Here is a 10,073-nt window from a genome sequence, read left to right on the forward strand (position 1 = left end):
ACCGTACAATAATCAAGATATGGAACAACTAATTTTTTATATAAAAAACATGTAATTAATTCAACATTATGAGGCTCATAGCATTTTCTATTGCATTAGTGTACACACATGCCCTAATAACATACATATCCAATATGATGAAGAACCAAAAGAGGAAGGAAACACAGGGGGTGGGGGGGTGTCTCAAGACCTTACATTATCACATAATACAAACAAATGGAAAGGAGATATATTGCATAATATAAAAACGGTGAAATTCAATCAGAATGTGCACAGGACTGAGTAATTCACCCACACAACCTAAATGGGTCACGTTTAGTGAATCGTGCTTTTACATTCATAGACATTAATCCATAATACCTATTGTAAATACATGAAGTAAAATCAAACTTAACAATAAAAGAAATAAGGGTCACAGACAGGAAAGAAGTCCCAATACAAATAAAGAAGCCAGAAAAAATATAGTTGAAATGGGAGATGATGAGAGAAGAAAAATGGAAAATGCAAAATACAGGCAACGAAAAAAACAGACAACGAAAAAAGCGAAAAAAAACAAAAAACCATCAGCTATAACTACAAAGGAAAAATATGATGTACGTAAAAAGTTCATACCGAAGAAACCACATGAGAACCCACCGAGTTAAGTCTGTGATAGAATTTTGCGCCTGACGAATAGCCTGTCTGGAGCCTAAGCTGTGGATCTGACACCTCACAGAAAGTAAAGAAAATCATTACCAAAGCATATGAACTCACCAAAATAATTTTATGAGTATAAAGAGGAACTTCAGAATGATGTCACAACGAGGATAAGCCTAATTCTTCGGTATTGAATTAGAAGCTGTAAAATAAAATAGCACATCAATTGTGCGTCCACCAATCAAATCACAAAGTACCAACCAGCCCTATATTATACAGGTAAGAAATTATTCTACCTGTCTATGAGTAAAACAGTCCACGCGTTTTCCTATTCAGTGATGGATGCCAGCAAGCATTATACATGAACACGGCATTGATGCAGGAAAAACTTTTTCTTTACAAAACGATTTTTCTGTTTAGAAACATTAGATAAAAAGGTAAGTTTGGTCCAACATACCAAGATCACCAAAAAATAGATTATATGATTAAAAACAGTAAAAAAGCGAAAACTAGATCTTTTCAATGCACTAACAAATACCTCCAATTCATATAGTGGTTAGGTCTGAACCGGTAGTGCACGGGTTTCCGGGTGGACACTATAATAGGTGTCACTGGATAAAATGCTGCAAAGAAAAACACGCAGGATAAATTTGTAGGATGAGTAAGGCTAGATTATTAGAGCAAAATGCTAGAAACTTATATCTGCATTAGTTTTAAAATGTATCTAAATAAACTGCTAAAAAATTCATTCAAGCAGCATGAGAAGACATCGCCACACTATTGTCACTATAATAGAAGACAATCCTGTTGCACATAAAATAATAGTGCAGTCACAAGTGACAAAGATGCTTGGAAAAAAGGCAAAACAAATGATATCCTGTACCCTCGTGCATGCCCCCAGGACACTCTTGGTAACAATACAGCCAGTTTTGAATAAAACACCGTAAAAAACGGACCCCGAAGTATTAAAAAATACTGAGTATTTGCTCACACGTTCGTTGTGGGCCAACTTAGTTATAATCATGAGCTGGAAAAACTCGTAAATAGTCAGTACAATTATACCTGACAGACTTGAAGTTCGTGTAATCTTTCTAGTCATATAGCACGAGAGTGCTACCCTGTTTATGAAGCATAAGATGACAAGCAGTAATCCTACCCAGGCTGCGTTAAGGAGTTCCCCTGTACACAAACATCGTATAGCCCTTCCAATATTACTTACAGATAGGTCGCAAGGCGCGAGACATCCATCCAACACCCGGCCAGGAGCCCTCATGAAAGCAAGTCGAGTAGAAAACGCGCGAAACAAAAAACCAATGTGTCGGTTCTATATATATATTGCAACCAATGAGTGCAAATTGCCAATTAATTAAAGGCAGAGATTGGTATTCAAATAGCGACCGTTACGTAGGATTTAGTCAGTTTATCCGAAAGGATAAAAACACACTTTTTTAAATTGCGCACTACAAAACCAAACGAAAACATTCCTTTGAAAACAAACTATTATATTACTCTAGTTTAGACACAGTTTTTATAAAAAGAATATTGTTAGAATTAAAAACCAAATCAAACATTTTTTCATTACGACCCAGAGGAGTGTCGAACCTATAACTAACCCAACCATGGATGTATAGTACCGAGTGTCTCACGCTAGCGGGACAGAAACACTTAGTCATTCGTTTTTCAACCCTATCTCAACCCACAAGATGTAACGGTTAGTTAGCTCCCCATGACGTGTTGATGGACAAAATCCACACCTATATCATAAAAAGGGTGGTTTGTAGGCAGACATCTTCAAAAAATAAAAAATTTTTATAAACAGGATATTGGTAATGTGAAAAAAACGAAACTTTAACGGCCCACAGAGGTCTCGAACTCATAAATGACGCGACCATGGAAGTGTAGCACCGAGTGTCTCACGCTAACGGGACAGCACACTTGGTCGTTTGTTTTCCAACCTATTTCCCAACCTGCAAGTTGTATCGGTAAATTAACTACCCATGACATGTTAATACACAAAGAATCCACACCTATATCATTAGAAGGGTAGTTTAGAGGGAGACACCTTCATTAAATATACCCAAATAATGCACACTGCGAGAAAATGGCCCATATATCATAAAATTCAATACCATGTCCACAGTAGTATCACCTATAGCAGTCTCGAGCTTATTACGATTATGACTAGAGGCACACTCAGCCGAGTTTATTGCGCCACTGATCCACATGTTTTCAGGTTGTTATTGCCCCCTCACAATTCCACATTGAGAATTTCAATTATAAAAAACTCAAAGAACGCTTTAGCAAGACTATTCTGAATACCTTCAAGAATGCCACGGCACGCCTGGTCCGGATCACGATATAAGGATCCATAGCAGTCAGGAAAGATAAGAAAGGGGGGAAAGCAGGAGAAACTAGAAACGGAGAGTTGAAGCAAAAGAACCATAACTCTAAGTACACATTTTCATATAAGTTTGTGGATCAATTCTTTTACATGGTAAAAAAACCTTGATACTAGACATGAATGTATAGCCATAAAACAGATGTCAACAGGATGTATTGATACAACTATGAACATTTCGCTCCAATAGTAAGTAATACAGATGTGCCCTGCTTGAGTATCACAATTTCTATGCCAAACATCTGTTTAAAGTGTAACAATATCCACTCGTTAATATCAGATAATATGGAGACCGATTTAAATACCAATCTGGGCCAGTTGGTTAAAGAAAAAAATGCATCTCACTATCAGAATTTAGACCAGCTACAGTCGCTCTCAATTTGCAGATCCAGGTTGCCTCTAGTTGACGTAAGCGCAACAATCTATTACCGCCTCGTCTGTCTATAGGTACATGATCAATTGCATGAAATTTGAAGTTGGTCTTGGATATTGTGGATGAACATATATGTGACCCTAATGCATTTGTACTGTCATTATTTTGAGCAGCCCGACGGTGTTCCTGTATGCGGACCCTTAGTTGTCGCACGGTACTCCCCACATATATTTTCCCACAATTGCATAGTATTACATAAATTACATATGTGGATTGACAATTCAAAAAGAAGTTAATGTCATGGATATAGGCGCTGTTATATGAAAACCGGAAGGTTTTGTTCATGCCCATATGACATATACTGCAATCTCCACAAACATAGAAACCTCTCGATTGACTCAGCCAACACCTTTTGTTTACACTTTTGGTAGCTGTATAACTGGGACATAAGGCTTCTCGCAACGTGCCTGATCTCCTATATGTTATTCCTGGTTTTTCACCCAACAGTGATCCCACTCCTGGGGTTCCCAACAAGACTTTCCAATGTTTGTATAGTATTTTGTATACCTCCTGATTAAGTTGTGAGAAGGTGGTGATAAACGACAACTTTCTGCAATCTTTTCGTGTTTGTGTAGTCTTAGGTCTTAACAGATCTTTCCTGTTCACTTTTTTAGCTTTCTCATAGGCAGAATTCAGAACCTGATTGTGATAACCTCTCTGTTTGAAACGTCGCATGGTTTCAGATGCGTGTTTCTCAAAAGTAAGATCCTCACTGCAATTTCGGCGAACACGAATTAATTCACCAAAAGGGATTGCGTTCTTAGTGCTCTCTGAATGTGCGCTATTACAGTGAAGAGTACTATTTACTGACGTCTCTTTCCTGTAAAGTGATGTAGAAAGTTTATTATTTTCTACATACACCTCAAGGTCAAGGAACTGAATTTTTTTCTTGGAACAATTGATTGTAAACCTCACATTGAAGGGGTTGTTGTTAAGATACTCAAAATAAGAGTCAAGATTCATTCTTGACCCGGTCCAGATTATAAAGACATCGTCTATATATCGTCCCCAAAAGTGTACATCACATGTGTATTGGCTCGCATTACGGGACCATACATGAATTCGCTCGAACCATCCCATAAATAAATTCGCATAGGACGGCGCACATTTCTAACCCATTGCGGTCCCTTGTTCTTGTTTGAACCACATTTGATTAAAAAGAAAAAAGTTGTTATTGAGAATCAAGTCGATCATTTCCAATAACATCCCATTGTGTTCCAACAAGGTAGCACTTCTGGTACACAGGAAGTTATCAATTGCCAGTCTGCCAAACTCTTTCTTAATACAAGTGTACAATGAAACAACATCCATTGTTACTAGTAACATGGAGTCGTCCCATTGTAAGTCCTCAATTTTGTTGAGGAAATCCTTAGTGTCCTCAACAAATGATGGGAGATTGACAACAAAGGGTTTCAAGAATAGATCAACGAATTCAGATAGATTTTCAGTCAGGGACCCGTTCCCAGAAATGATGGGTCTACCTGGGGGAAAGTCAGCTTTTTTATGCACCTTAGGTAATAGGTAGAGACAGGCAGAACGTGGTGAGGCAATTTTTAGATACCGATATTCAGGTTCTGACAGAAGTCCTATTTCCTTCCAATGCATTAGTCGCATATTGATATTTAGAGTGGCCTCTGGTATTGGATTGCCACTAATTCTACTATAGCATTGTTTGTCACTTAATTGTCGAAATGCCTCATTATCATAGTCGATCTTATTCATGACGACCACATTTCCTCCCTTGTCAGCCTCCCGGATGACAAGGGAGGGGTCGTTCTTGAGGTTGTACAAAGCTCTATGTTCTTCACTGGATAAATTCACATTTTTTTGTGCCTTTCCCCGCAATGTAGCGGTCCTCTAATTTGTACAGATCCTCTGTTACCAACTTTTGGAAGACGTCAACACTGGTGACATGAGTGCCTTGTGGTATAAACTTGCTTCTAGGATGAAGTTGAGAATCTAGGGAAAGATCTTGTTGTATATCTAATTCCTGAGCCAACCCTTCTAATGGTATCTCCATCTCTTCATTCAGGGAGGTCAAGAGAGATACTACTTTTAGATGTTCTACCGTCATGCAGTTAGGGACTGCCTCATGTGCCACAACCGCACTTTGTTGATAATCATTTGTAGAAAAATGACATTTTAACTTTACATTTCTAGCGAATTTAAAAAGATCAGCATGAATATCAGAGAAGACACCTTTGTAGGATGCACAAAAACCCAAACCTTTATTTAGCAAAGACATTTCCGGTGTAGTAAGTACATGATCAGATAAATTAATTACAAGATTCACAGTATTCTCTGAGTTCTCTGAGTTCATGTCAAGTTATTGACATGAACTCAGAGAATACTGTGAATCTTGTAATTAATTTATCTGATCGTTAACAATCCACATATGTAATTTATGTAATACTATGCAATTGTGGGAAAATATATGTGGGGAGTACCGTGCGACAACTCAGGGTCCGCATACAGGAACACCGTCGGGCTGCTCAGAATAATGACAGAACAAATGCATTAGGGTCACATATATGTTCATCCACAATATCCAAGACCAACTTCAAATTTCATGCAATTGATCATGTACCTATAGACAGACGAGGCGGTAATAGATTGTTGCGCTTACGTCAACTAGAGGCAACCTGGATCTGCAAATTGAGAGCGACTGTAGCTGGTCTAAATTCTGATAGTGAGATGCATTTTTTTCTTTAACCAACTGGCCCAGATTGGTATTTAAATCGGTCTCCATATTATCTGATATTAACGAGTGGATATTGTTACACTTTAAACAGATGTTTGGCATAGAAATTGTGATACTCAAGCAGGGCATATCTGTATTACTTACTATTGGAGCGAAATGTTCATAGTTGTATCAATACATCCTGTCGACATCGGTTTTATGGCTATACATTCATGTCTAGTATCAAGGTTTTTTTACCATGTAAATGAATTGATCCACAAACTTATATGAAAATGTGTACTTAGAGTTATGGTTCTTTTGCTTCAACTCTTCGTTTCTAGTTTCTCCTGCTTTCCCCCCTTTCTTATCTTTCCTGACTGCTATGGATCCTTATATCGTGATCCGGACCAGGCGTGCCGTGGCATTCTTGATGGTATTCAGAATAGTCTTGCTAAAGCGTTCTTTGAGTTTTTTATAATTGAAATTCTCAATGTGGAATTGTGAGGGGGCAATAACAACCTGAAAACATGTGGATCAGTGGCGCAATAAACTCGGCTGAGTGTGCCTCTAGTCATAATCGTAATAAGCTCGAGACTGCTATAGGTTATACTACTGTGGACATGGTATTGAATTTTATGATATATGGGCCATTTTCTCGCAGTGTGCATTATTTGGGTATATTTAATGAAGGTGTCTGCCTCTAAACTACCCTTCTAATGATATAGGTGTGGATTCTTTGTGTATTAACATATCATGGGTAGTTAATTTACCGATACAACTTGCAGGTTGGGAAATAGGTTGGAAAACAAACGACCAAGTGTGCTGTCCCGTTAGCGTGAGACACTCGGTGCTACACTTCCATGGTCGCGTCATTTATGAGTTCGAGACCTCTGTGGGCCATTACATTTTCGTTTTTTTCACATTACCAATATCCTGTTTATAAAAAATTTGTATTTTTTGAAGATGTCTGCCTACAAACCACCCTTTTTATGATATAGGTGTGGATTTTGTCCATCAACACGTCATGGGGCGCTAACTTACCGTTACATCTTGTGGGTTGAGATAGGGTTGAAAAACTAATGACTAAGTGTTTCTGTCCCGCTAGCGTGAGACACTCGGTACTATACATCCATGGTTGGGTTAGTTATAGGTTCGAGACTCCTCTGGGTCGTAATGAAAAAATTTTTGATTTGGTTTTTAATTCTAACAATATTCTTTTTATAAAAACTGTGTCTAAACTAGAGTAACATAATAGTTTGTTTTCAAAGGAATGTTTTCGTTTGGTTTTGTAGTGCGCAATTTAAAAAAGTGTGTTTTTATCCTTTCGGATAAACTGACTAAATCCTACGTAACGGTCGCTATTTGAATACCAATCTCTGCCTTTAATTAATTGGCAATTTGCACTCATTGGTTGCAATATATATAGGACCGACACGTTGGTTTTTTGTTTCGCGCGTTTTCTACTCGACTTGCTTTCATGAGGGCTCCTGGCCGGGTGTTGGATGGATGTCTCGCGCCTTGCGACCTATCTGTAAGTAATATTGGAAGGGCTATACGATGTTTGTGTACAGGGGAACTCCTTAACGCAGCCTGGGTAGGATTACTGCTTGTCATCTTATGTTATGTTATGTTATGTTATAACAATTTATAATGCGCTCAGCGACCCCAGCGAAGGGGCATCCCGGCGCAGAGACAACCGAGCAACACAACATAACAAGGAAACAGTGCCACGGAGAGGAAGCTAAAACAAGAAAGTCTTGATGGCTCTGCGGAAGGACAGCAGGTCCTCAAGCAGCCGGATTTCGACTGGGTGCTTCATAAACAGGGTAGCACTCTCGTGCTATATGACTAGAAAGATTACACGAACTTCAAGTCTGTCAGGTATAATTGTACTGACTATTTACGAGTTTTTCCAGCTCATGATTATAACTAAGTTGGCCCACAACGAACGTGTGAGCAAATACTCAGTATTTTTTAATACTTCGGGGTCCGTTTTTTACGGTGTTTTATTCAAAACTGGCTGTATTGTTACCAAGAGTGTCCTGGGGGCATGCACGAGGGTACAGGATATCATTTGTTTTGCCTTTTTTCCAAGCATCTTTGTCACTTGTGACTGCACTATTATTTTATGTGCAACAGGATTGTCTTCTATTATAGTGACAATAGTGTGGCGATGTCTTCTCATGCTGCTTGAATGAATTTTTTAGCAGTTTATTTAGATACATTTTAAAACTAATGCAGATATAAGTTTCTAGCATTTTGCTCTAATAATCTAGCCTTACTCATCCTACAAATTTATCCTGCGTGTTTTTCTTTGCAGCATTTTATCCAGTGACACCTATTATAGTGTCCACCCGGAAACCGTGCACTACCGGTTCAGACCTAACCACTATATGAATTGGAGGTACTTGTTAGTGCATTGAAAAGATCTAGTTTTCGCTTTTTTACTGTTTTCAATCATATAATCTATTTTTTGGTGATCTTGGTATGTTGGACCAAACTTACCTTTTTATCTAATGTTTCTAAACAGAAAAATCGTTTTGTAAAGAAAAAGTTTTTCCTGCATCAATGCCGTGTTCATGTATAATGCTTGCTGGCATCCATCACTGAATAGGAAAACGCGTGGACTGTTTTACTCATAGACAGGTAGAATAATTTCTTACCTGTATAATATAGGGCTGGTTGGTACTTTGTGATTTGATTGGTGGACGCACAATTGATGTGCTATTTTATTTTACAGCTTCTAATTCAATACCGAAGAATTAGGCTTATCCTCGTTGTGACATCATTCTGAAGTTCCTCTTGATACTCATAAAATTATTTTGGTGAGTTCATATGCTTTGGTAATGATTTTCTTTACTTTCTGTGAGGTGTCAGATCCACAGCTTAGGCTCCAGACAGGCTATTCATCAGGCGCAAAAATCTATCACAGACTTAACTCGGTGGGTTCTCATGTTCTCTCTGTGTGGTTTCTTCGGTATGAACTTTTTACGTACATCATATTTTTTCCTGTGTAGTTACAGCTGATGGTTTTTTGGTTTTTTTCGCTTTTTTCGTTGTCTGTTTTTTTCGTTGTCTGTATTTTGCATTTTCCATTTTTCTTCTCTCATCATCTCCCATTTCAACTATATTTTTTCTGGCTTCTTTATTTGTATTGGGACTTCTTTCCAGTCTGTGACCCTTATTTCTTTTATTGTTAAGTTTGATTTTACTTCATGTATTTACAATAGGTATTATGGATTAATGTCTATGAATGTAAAAGCACGATTCACTAAACGTGACCCATTTAGGTTGTGTGGGTGAATTACTCAGTCCTGTGCACATTCTGATTGAATTTCACCGTTTTTATATTATGCAATATATCTCCTTTCCATTTGTTTGTATTATGTGATAATGTAAGGTCTTGAGACACCCCCCCACCCCCTGTGTTTCCTTCCTCTTTTGGTTCTTCATCATATTGGATATGTATGTTATTAGGGCATGTGTGTACACTAATGCAATAGAAAATGCTATGAGCCTCATAATGTTGAATTAATTACATTTTTTTTTATATAAAAAATTAGTTGTTCCATATCCTGATTATTGTACGGTTATATTTACAGCCCTGAGGAAGCCCAATTTGGGCGAAACGCGTTGGCTGTCATCTCTGTCAAGATCATGTTTGAAGATTGAAATAAAACAAGTTTTTGAAGAATCGCTTGAAGGATCATTACTCTCTCTTTTTTGTGTGAACATAGATGAACATTCTCCTGAAAATTACTTAATATATACTGTAGACTATATTGTTGCCTCTCTGTTCTTCGCTTGTATCTGTTTTTTTGTCTTCCCTCTTTTTGTTCCTTGCCTTGGCCGTTTTTAGGGATCCTCAGCCTCCCAGCTGCCAGGTCTTTTGCTGCCGGTGGGGGCTAGGTGTTGTAGGTCGTCTT

At 38.0% G+C, this 10,073-nt stretch overlaps 2 long non-coding RNA genes across 2 annotated transcripts; one reads left to right on the forward strand and one right to left on the reverse strand.

Moving 5' to 3' along the window:
• Positions 1 to 753: 753 nt before the first annotated feature.
• Positions 754 to 1,928, reverse strand: LOC144761802 (uncharacterized). Its single transcript, XR_013595901.1, has 4 exons — positions 1,856 to 1,928; positions 1,175 to 1,259; positions 933 to 1,048; positions 754 to 838 (listed from the first exon to the last, which is right to left on the reverse strand). It is a non-coding gene; the product is annotated as an uncharacterized LOC144761802 (long non-coding RNA).
• A 6,580-nt stretch (positions 1,929 to 8,508) lies between these two features.
• On the forward strand, positions 8,509 to 9,867 carry LOC144761803 (uncharacterized). Its single transcript, XR_013595902.1, has 4 exons — positions 8,509 to 8,551; positions 8,678 to 8,793; positions 8,888 to 8,972; positions 9,750 to 9,867. It is a non-coding gene; the product is annotated as an uncharacterized LOC144761803 (long non-coding RNA).
• The last annotated feature ends 206 nt before the right edge of the window (positions 9,868 to 10,073 follow it).

This window comes from Lissotriton helveticus, chromosome 6, assembly GCF_964261635.1.
Source record: "Lissotriton helveticus chromosome 6, aLisHel1.1, whole genome shotgun sequence".
In the NCBI taxonomy this organism is placed as follows: Eukaryota; Metazoa; Chordata; class Amphibia; order Caudata; family Salamandridae; genus Lissotriton; species Lissotriton helveticus.